This window comes from Blennius ocellaris (assembly GCF_963422515.1).
Source record: "Blennius ocellaris genome assembly, chromosome: 1".
NCBI classification, from domain to species: Eukaryota; Metazoa; Chordata; class Actinopteri; order Blenniiformes; family Blenniidae; genus Blennius; species Blennius ocellaris.
Window position 1 is genome coordinate 27,084,493 of NC_137650.1, and position 11,374 is coordinate 27,095,866.

Consider the following 11,374-nt stretch of genomic DNA (forward strand, 5'->3'; position numbering starts at 1 on the left):
GTGCCTCATCACAGTACAAACACAGAGACAATCTGTTTTACAAATAGAATAAATGGTGCACTATGTTTCTGTTCACTTCCTGGTGGTAATTGGGCGACGTCTTCACCAGAAACCTCCAGAAATTAGTTTTAATGGCATTGAGTGGCTCCACTTCTACTATGATTAGAATATTGTAATGAATGGACATTTTTTATACTTTTTTCATATCCCATCTATTGATTTCATTACTTCGCATTTATTACTTAGCATTGATTAATTTTACTTGTTTTAATTGTGGGGAGCATTGGTCTCCAAAAAAGCATACCACTGAATAGATTTCATGCATCTATAATTCCTGAAGGTGTATGTGCACACACAGTTGAGGTGCAATTGTGGTAGATGTGTTTCTATCTGAATCTGTGAGCGTTAATAAACGCATCAGTTGTTTTCTCCATTTATCCATTGTGAAGCACTATTGATTTGGAAGACTGCAGTAGCACGGTCAACATCCATCCTGTAATGAGGAGCAATTTTGTTGGGTGCACATTGGTGTGGTCCATATAAATAAATAGTTAAATAAAAGTTGAGTGTTTCCAAATAGTATCAGAAAGAGAAATGTATACAACAAATATTAAAACTGGATCCAATTTGACCAAATCAAATAATGGCCAATTCGACACGTGGAAACAAATCAGAATGCATGACTTTGTTTTGATAGATGTCCAAAGGAAAAATCCACATCCAGCACCTATCTGCTACCAAGTAATCAGAAACATGACTGCTCTTTAATTTTGTGGCCATTTTAACCTTGGTTGTAAAGAAAAAGCAATTGTCCGTTCACATATGCAAGATACAACTGAAAAATGCATCTGGCTTGACTGTGAAGACCTTCAGACATAATACCTTGTTGCTGATAAGGGCTCTGTTGGCACAGTCCCATGCTGTAATGCTTCTGATTGGCTATAATGTGGGTAGTGGCGTGAATGGACTGAAATAAACTTGGATTGGGGTTAATGGACAGGATGAATGGTCACTTCTCTACTTTAAATGATATCTTACTCTATAAATAATGATTCATTGATCAATTCATTGAACGTGCATGATAGAGTTCATAGACTTTTTCTACCAGGACAATTTGCTTATCTAATTTCTCCTGCAACTCTTTATCCAAATTGCTCTTTTCGGCACTCTAAATGAGAAAATGTCAGGGTAATGGCGACATTCTTGTAGCCTGACAGAAAGTGATTACACCGCCGCTTGTTATGTCGTATTCTCTTTGTGCAAAAACTGAGCCTGATGGCAGGATGCACGTGACACCCCGATGGGTCGCATCAGCTGCAGAAGGGACATCATTTCTTTCTTTGAGGCTTAAAGGCTTATGAAATGAAGGGCATCAAAACATAGACATGCCTAACACACCAGTACACATGATCTCCAAACAACATATTTTTAGCCGACCCCTAATACTTGAATTATGCAAAAAACAATTGTGAGCTGATGTCACTCCTATGGGAAACTCAAACGCAACGTTACAAACTGGAAAAAACTTTTGAAAGTGATACAAGTTGAACTCTAAAGTGTTTCAGTCACCACAGCTGCTTGCCAACTTTTTCCAAGGGACGCCGCCCATGGTGCGGAGATGAGCGGCTCCTGGGGTCTGTGATTCTTGTGGTGAAGACACATTTCTCTTACCAGCTTGGCTAAAATTGGACCACCAGATGGCATCTCGGCATCTCTCCCGACACTTGATTAAGATCCAATGCCTATGGTCTAGCCTCTCCAGAATCAGGACTCATGTGGAGTGGAATCAATATTTGATTTCCTCTTTTAAGTCGTGTTCCCTTGAAAATGTGTTCTACGCGAAGATCTCTGAGTCAGATACAGATGTTTTGCGAGGCAAACGTTATGAAAGCATCGGGGCCATCGGCTGAGTGAAAGGATGCACTTTGAAACAGGTGCGCCTGCAAACAACATGGTGCATTTACACTGCACTCATCATTTCACACTAAAAATTGTGAGGGGGAAATACTTGGGAAATTCACACCACTCTGCTCAACATCCTGTGTATTCATCTATTTCTCATGGTAGAATATGTCATCTTCCAGCAGAAGTCAAAATATACCGTATATAGTTTTAAAGATGAAACGTTTTAATTCATTAAATTTCTGTCCAAAATTGAATGAATGATCCAAATGAATTTATAGCAGTTACCTTGAGATTGTCTTGATCTAAACCTGAAGTTAAGGTTGACATATTATGAGATGACACCAGAGATTACAACATATATGTCAAAAAAGAAAACATTCTAAAATTGAAAGCAGACCTGAAAAAGTGCCCAATAAAATGCAATCCATTTGAAGCCACATCATTGGTGGGCACACAAGATTTGCACACAACATTTGCTCATGTGCCTTTAAGATTCTTTGCGGGCTTCTCCCTATAGACCTGACTGCAATATGATTTCACCTTCTTTCCCATGTGTTTCTACAGATCGCCATGCATTTGCTCGCTTGCAGGTTTTTAAAATGATGGCATCATCTACAATGTGTTTGTTCGCATCTGGCTCAGTGGAGAGCTATGCATTTATTCAAGGTCTGAATAGTTCATGTAAAGGTCAAACATTTAAATGATGTATAGTGTATATAGGCCTGTTTGACACAATATGGAGGATTCATGTAAATTGTTTAGAAACTTATGGTCATTTTCATGTTAAACCCACACTGACTAAGCGATTTGTCCTCTGCTAAAAACTAAAATATTTAATTAAAATTAATGCTCGACACTGCATTTTCAAATAAAATTTCCAAAAAGGTTTCATGTAAAACCAAAATGTAGAACCATTTCAGGCATGGACATTCAATGAAGAGAGACAATAAAGCTTCACATTTAAATGTAGGAAATTAAAATAAAATGTTTATCTGATGTTATAATATCCAATTATCCAGAAAAAAAGGAGAATTTGTGAGTCCATTGTAAAACAGGCTGTATTTTAGAAGAGTTCACTTGTTGCCGGCCTCGTCGGTCTACCTTCACGCCCTGACCTTTATTCACTGAACTCAACATTACAGGTGTTGAATAATTACTTTCACCTTTTCAACAGCCGGCTTCATGAATGTGTGGGAGACAAGAAACCAATCTGTGATAATATTTGTTCAGGGCAGAGGATCAGAACTGTCTGTCTGAGACTGCAGCTTGAGCACAGGCTTGGTTTAGCAACAAAAATGACTCTCGGTTTCAGACTGTGCTTTGGATTGAAATCATTGCGACCTCCTCAGGGTTGTGCAGTCAAATTATCAGTCTGTAGGCTCCTAACTCCACTCTGTGACACCTGGCTACTAAAAAGTAACCCATTACCATTCAGAAAACATCCAACTGCTCGGGCACAACTCTGCTAAGTATTCTGCTGCTTGTGGAGGGGAAATCTTGATTATATTGGCTCATTAATCTTTTGGGCCATTGCTTCCATTTTAAGATTCCTATTAGTGAATTTGGTGTTTTATGTTTTCATCTTGAGTAATGATGCAGATGCTTGTGCGCCCTATTTTACTGCCTAATGTGACCTTTTATGACACAGAGGTACACTGGAATTAAAAGTTAAAATGATGCAGTGGTGTAAATTACTTCATTAACAGTTTTACTACTTATTATGTCATATCAGTATGCACACACACACACACACACACACACACACACACACACACACACACACACACACACACACACACACACACACACACACACACACACACGCAGACACATGCACACATACCACTTTTCACTTATGACTGGCAGACTTACTGCTACACCTGGGACATGGATGGAAACTTTACAAAATGTACACAAACACAGGAAGAACATGCAAATTCCAGACAGAAAGGGAACCAAACCTGGATTCCGGCCACACATCTGAGTGCTAACTCACTGCCACCAGATCTTAAAACATGTCTTCAACTAACTAAATATTGGTTTTCCTAATGGGAATGCCCATTTCCCCATGAGTTCCCATGGGTTAGTGTGCAATTAAGTTCAGGTGCCAGCATTAAACACAAACAAGGACACAAACATCAAGTCTTAATAGCTTGCTCTTATTTGTGATGTTGTGCATTAATGCGGTGATCAGTAACATCGAGACAACACAATTTATTTAGAGAAAAGTCTGTTTGTTTTGAAGTAAAGACTTCAGTCGTACAAATGGCTTCTTATTTTTTAAACCCCAAATCTTCTTTCTTTGCACAAGCATATTTAAAAAATTGTTGGGGAGAAAACTCTGACCAGATTTTCCCCATAGAGTGTAAGCTAATGTGAGTTTACACCTTCAGAATAATGTCTTAGATAAACTGCAGGCTTTCAACAGAGTTGTGTGCTACCTCTCCAGCGCTAATGCGACATCAGAGGGAATGGAGGTCAGAGCACACTGACTGATCTTAAGATGCTGTAGTCGGATGCAATGAATGGATCAAGAAAATGAACACTCACTGAGTTTGTTTTCTATTTACCGCTCTTCTACCAGGGCTGCAGTAAATACAACACAGTAGAAAAACACAGTTTTCTTTTATTTGAGTCATATTTTTGTGGTTGAAATGTTTGTGACAGCCGGTGCTCGTCAGACAGAGGTCAGCGCATTTTGTAGGTAGGTCACTGGAGCCGATGTGCAGTCTAGTCCCTTGTAAAGGTGGGATTTAGAAAGGTGGATGTCCCCCGAACTGGGCAATTATTGATATGTCTGGTGATTTTTTTTGTACATTGAAGTGTGAAGTTATTACTGTGACCAGCCATGTGACAACTCGTGCCAGCAAATATAGAACGCAGCTTGTTGCCCAGGCATCCCAGACATTATTTGGGTGTTCCTGTGGACATAAAACTTTCAAAATGTTTTGTTGTTTGCTCCAGCCACCCTCCACATTTATGAATGCTGATCATAGAAGAGGAAAGGGGATCAAGATGATATGCAAAACTCCAACTAATAAACACCATTGACTCTGTAACGTTCACAGTATAAATAATCACATTGCATTTTATTTCACCCACAAACACTCCCAGCTACATTCATTGGAAATCAAAGCCAAGACAAACCCCAAAGTTGTTTCCATAAGAACCTCTTTTTTTCACCTCACAGTTCTAAAGCATATCAGTAGAGTTGCAATTTATTTTTAGAATAAGCACCCTAAGCATTTTTATTTTTTCTAACACTGTTAATTCAGCAGCATTCAATATTATTTTCTCCGGCTAAATTACGTCTCGGCTCCTCTCAACTCTTTTTCTTATCTGCAAAAAGAGGTAGACAGTTTTAGCTGTAGACATATCACATCACTTCATTTCCCTGAGTCCACATTTCTTTAAGATTATCTGAACATGAATAAGCAATCTACATGTATGTCTCATCCAATCATCTTCACTTCTGTAGTTGGCCAGTGAAAATTACACTCAAAGAAATCACATACACGGTTGGGTATTCACATTTTATCCATAGAAGACAAGGAAATTAGATGAATATCTTTATTATCATTGCTGATAATGAGAATGTTGTGTGATTTTTCAGCCATTGTGTCTATGGGCTTATTGGGTTTTTTTCACGGGACATTAGCTCAGGTGTTGGATTTGATCGTTGGGTTCAGTTCTCACATTATAGAACAAATACTTCAAAGGTTATTTTCTTTAAGGTGTTGCTTGGGTGATCTCACCAGCTGCAGTCACTGAAAATTGAGTTGTGGGTGGCATTTCAGAGGTCTGGAACTATGTTGGAGATGTAAGTCAAAGGTTGATGTCCACACAATGGATCAGTTCAAAGCTGAGAGCCCCAGTGGTTTAGGACACATAATCGTTTTTTTTGTTGGTTGACTGACCATTGATTGCATGTGATTCCTTTTCTTTCTTTTTTGCTTTCTACCGTCAACAATTAAATTAAGACAAATTTCAAGTGAAAATTGTTGATTTTTCACTGTTGCAGGCGATTATTCTAGACATTCACTGTTTTAAGTGATATACAAAAGCTCATTAAATGACAGGATTTAAATCATTCAACTTCCAAGGTCACTTAAACCCTTTCAGTGCAATTTCAAGTGATATTTGCTCAGTTTTCACAATACCGCCTTGTCAAAGCTGAGATTAAAAGCTGCATGACTTCATGCAGTGTCTCAGTGGACTATTGCTTTTATATTTATGGCCTCCACCATTAGCACGGACCTATTCAACCATCGTTAGTACAACTGCTAGCATTTAGCATGTGAATTTAACATGGCAGCAATACAAGGTACTCGGAACACACATTACACAGATCAATTTGGATCTCATTAAGTTGTAACCTCTAAAGCATGAGATCGCATTTGGATGATTCGCACTTTGCAGAGATGAATTAAAACAGTTAAATGTGTTTGATGTCATGCAGTCGGTATGAGATTGGCTTTGATGGCACCTCGGGGAGCAGAGTGGAATCTACAGTTTAGTATGTCTCTCGAAAAAAGCTTGAGGAAAGGCTTATTTAGACGCCATGACACCGAGAGTGAAGTAGGAGGCAGAGGATAAAGAAGCTAATCTTGTCAGCCTAAAGCCTGCTCCTCTTTCTGAATAACACTGCAGTTTGCTATTCTTTGTCCTGGCATTTAAATGGAAATATTATGAGACTTGGGCCTGTTGAGGAACATTTCACAGCTGTTTCTGCCCTGAGAGAAAGCAGACAATTTGGCATTAAGCATTCTGCAAATGTGCTGCATGTGTTTATCTGTTCTAATGACCTTAAGAGTATGGGTATTACCGGCATACTAATCACCTGTGTGTGCTGTGGCACTATTTTGCATTCAAATAGCTTGTCAGGGACGTCATACATGGAAGCAAGACATTTGTTTTCTTTTTCTTTTCTTTTTTTAGTGCCTCTTTTCACCGTGATCGCTGTACATGAAACTGCAAGCGTTCAAGGAATTGACAGATTGAACAAGGCAATGCAATTTTTCAGTGAGCTGGATCTCCTGTTGGCCAGGAAGGGAGGGGGTACAATTAGGTTGATTTGGTGCGATTAAAGTGTCATGTGAGTGCTCTTCAGTGAGATCTTGTGGGTGACTCATGGAGTGTAAGGTAATTCAAAAACCTACATACCCATTATGTCACTTGACATATGTGCTTTAGCTGAAAGACATGGGCTGGAAATGTATGTAGGCATGTTCTGAGGCTGTCATGACACTGTGCAAATGTTATTGATAGAATCTGCTTTTCTCTCAAAAATCTCTATGCTACATTTTTGTAATTTAGAAATAATATTTAAGTAAAGTGAGCCTCTAAATCGTATTGCACAAGGACATAAAAGTGAGGTACTATTATTTTCTGAGGGTTTTCTAGCTATCACTGCTGAAAATTCAGCGCTGCCAAAGCATGCCATACTTTTTCTTTTGTTGGAATTTATGTCTCCTATTACATCCTTTCTGCCCTCTGCATTTTGCAGCGTCGCTTTGGTGCAAATGTAGCTAGTCTAACTGCCACTTTATTACAACAGCCACAAACAAACGTGGCCAGCCAAAGATCCATAAAAAAAAATCACTATAAAAGCAGTACCAACAGAATATTTATTAACCTCAAAGGTGTACGCAGTAGCTACTGATACATGTGTTCATTTTAAGATCCTGCAACATGCCCTTTGCCTACATGTATTATTCAGACACTTTCGGAGCACAATAAGCAGTTGGTACATTTCTGGCTGCCAATCACTGATTTTCTTTAAGTGGTCCGGCTGCTCATTGAGTGGGAGATACATGAGGGTGGGGTGCTCAATCACTCTTCTCCTCCACTAAAAGGCTCTGACATATCTCCCCAGAGGCCTACAGCCAGCATGGTACTCTCCGTACACAAGTTAATGGCTGCTGTCACTGCACAACTCATCCATGATAGCCCGCTCCACAGCTACCCAATTAACAGTTTTTGGAAAAAAAATTTGGTATACAAGTTACAATGTAGTGCTATTATATACTGAATGCCACATATTTTCATAAAATCCACAGTACTGATGGTAAGTGATGCACAATAACGATTTTTTTTTTGTCATGAATATAACATAAAGTAAATTGGTACTTGTTTCTAGTGGTTGTTGCAGGATGATATATCTATCAATAATGTTTTTAATTTGTTTTGCAGAAATGTAGAATGAAATGAGTAACATATTTTTATAAAAATGATTTGACTTTACAAATGTTCATTTGGTAATTTAATTTCTTGTAGATTTTTTTTTGATACATTTAATTTGAAACTCGACTAAAGTGAGATTTAGTGCTAGCTCAGTGACAAATGCAGACATAAAACAAATCTCTTCGTCCACATGGGGTCGCGGTGGCAATATGGACGGTCGAGAGGTTTCCCTGCCCCCTGAACTTGGTACAGCTTATCCCGAGAGACTCAGTTATCCTCAGGCACTACTGAGCGATACGCTCTCTCCAGCAGGTGCTGGGCTGACCTCTGGCCCTCGTCCCTTTTGGTCTGTCCAGTACACCTCATGTGGGAGGTGAACAGGAGACATCCTAATCAGATACCCAGATTCACCTCACCTAGCTCCTATCAATAGGCCGGGCTAGCAGCTGCACCTTGAGCTCCTCAGAACTCTTCACCCTGTCACAAAGAGTGAGGACCACCGCCCTGCGAAATAATAATCTAATTTCCACTACTTTAATCTGAGTTCTCATTCTTTTTCTCAGGACCTTAAGCTCATGACCATGGGTGCGGGTGTAGATGTAGATCGACTTATAAGTAGAAAGCTTTGCCTTCCTGCTGAGCTATAGTAGACTGCATTACTTGTGCTGCTTCCTCTGATCTTTTGCCAGTCTTCTGTTATTTTCTCCCATTTTTCATGACCCAAGGGTTTCAACTCCTCATCCTGGAGTAGGTTTTCCTTCTTTACCTAAATGAACATGCTGTTTTGTTTTGAATTCTTTTTTTAAAGCTTTGAATAATTTCAGTCCAGACTAGAGACATCATCCCCACACATTTCAATAACTTCAATAGTAATTTCAATCTCAATGCCGATCCAGTAATAGTATTAATGACTTCTACATTTGAATTATAATAATCCATGGTTGTGATGCTAATAATTTCAGGATTTCTTATTCGTTTGCCACAATTTTTGTTCCAAATGGTTTAGGTATCCACATGAGGCTCAATGACAGATTTCTTTTCCAACTAAAGGAAGCGTTTTGTTGAATCAGACAAAGCCCAAGCTGAGCTTCCTTAAACGTCCACATAAAGGTTTTTGCAAATCTATGAAAAGTTCTACCCTGTTGAGAGCAATGTTAAAAACCGAGATGGGGGGAAAAAAAAGAAGCCTCATACGATAAAAGACTGTTGGCCATTATGCACCTTGGAGAAGAATAATTCTGTTTTTCTTTGTGGAAAAGGGACACAGAAGGGTGGTGGAAGTACAAAAGACTTTGATATCCAAGATCAGGAGTTCTGAGCCCAGTGAGTGGTCTGAGTTATCCTTCTCACTACAGTTAAACAAAAGGAATGTGGTTTTGGTTAATAGTCAATTTGCTTCACATCAGCAATGGCATATGTGGAATGGTTTTAAAAACATGCTGATCTCTGAAGCACCTTGAAGCTCTCAGCAACTAAGTAATGGAGCAATGTTGGAATCCGAGAGTGAAATATACCGGTACTTGTTTGAGCCATTTCTGTGACGTCTTTGTTGCACCGCTGAGGTCTCATCACCTGATGCTACAGGTGTAGTCACGGGGCTCATTAGGTACTCACGACAGGGTTGTTGAGCCGTGAGGTGACATGAAAGTGTTGTGCCAAATCCAGTACACAACCACCCTAAGAGAACAATAAACACGTGTTTTTGTGTTTTTTTTTAGATTGTACACTGTACTCCTTTGGTGTCTCGTTTTGTCTTGATCGGTTATGACTTCTTTCCTTGATATTAAAGGATACATTTTTTGTTAATAATTGCTGAGTTTATGTTATTAGTAGGACAGTCAAAGTCAAGTGTTAATGTGCATTATTTTATCAACTTGATTAATCGCATTACTTTTTTAAACACAATTCTTTATCAACTTTAATGACTCAAAATTCAAGAACATCTCTGGCAATGTCTTCTGGGGAGTTTATCCAAGCAGACTTAACAATGCACGTGTGCATGGGCAGTTGATCAGTCAGAACCAACCCCAGATAGACGATGCGACATAGTACTTTGACCCTCTCAATGAGAAATTTCAGCTCAGTAAAACCCAAGACAGAACAGTCGACCAACATAAAATGTGATGCACACTCTGCAGGAAGGTTCACCAAAGCACTTCCATCTTGAAACACTGCATACTGACTGTTCTCAGTTACAGGCAACATTGTGAATAAGAAGCGGTCAGTTCTCCTCTTGAACAATGTCAACAAGTTAATTTGTCAGTTGCTGAAAAAGGAGTTACAGGAATACATTAACATTAATGTATTTAATAAACACGTTAATGGTATTGATATTCCCTTCTTTCTTGAGTGTTTGCTCATAAAAAAATCTAATTCGATTAATAGATTAACAATGTCTTATATTTAATAGGGATTCATCAAAATTAATCCACAGCAACCACACGATTAATCTGATAATAAATCTGAATCGTTTGACAGCACTAATGAATAGTTATTTAAATAAATTAATGTATCTATTGTTTTCTTGATATTTTCCATTCCGTGTTTAATTTTTCCTTAATACCATGCCAGACCTGAGCCATAAAAAGAACACTCAGTTAAATATGTGGACATTGAAAATGTAATCGTTAGACTATGATTAAAGAGTGCTATTTATATCAAATCAAATCGTCCAAAAAATATAATTCCTGGGAATTTGACTTGAACTCAATAGAAACACAATTGAACATGACAGTCCTATACAATATATTAAATACATAATCAAACTTAAATGTAACATAGTGGAAGCTTTGACTGAGGGTGAAAAGAGGCTCTGGTTTCATCTGCCCACTTTTTATCTTTTCTCTTTGCGAGAATCAGGTTCACTGACTGAAAAGATGTACCGGTAATACCAAAAGCAAAAATGCAACACATAACAGTAGCACTTACAATTACTAATTTGGAAGAAACAGAAGAGATGTGGAAATGTCCAAATCTGGTTTCTTGCCCATTGTAGAGTTCCGACGTGGAGCAACAACACTAGTTTTGGCAATTGTGTATTTCTGACACATTTCTGTCTGAAACTGTCTTATAGTATATGTAAGGCCACTCAGGACATCTTTGGCTATCCTCTCGCAACAATATGCCATGTGTACTCGCGTTCATCTCACTGGTTCCCTTTTTTCCTTCAGACTTTTTTTCGTCTTGATAAACACTGACCACTAGAGACGGGGGATACCCCAGAAGACCTGCAGTCCTGTAGATGTTACTACTCATTCATCAGTATCTGGACATTTGTCACACTTGT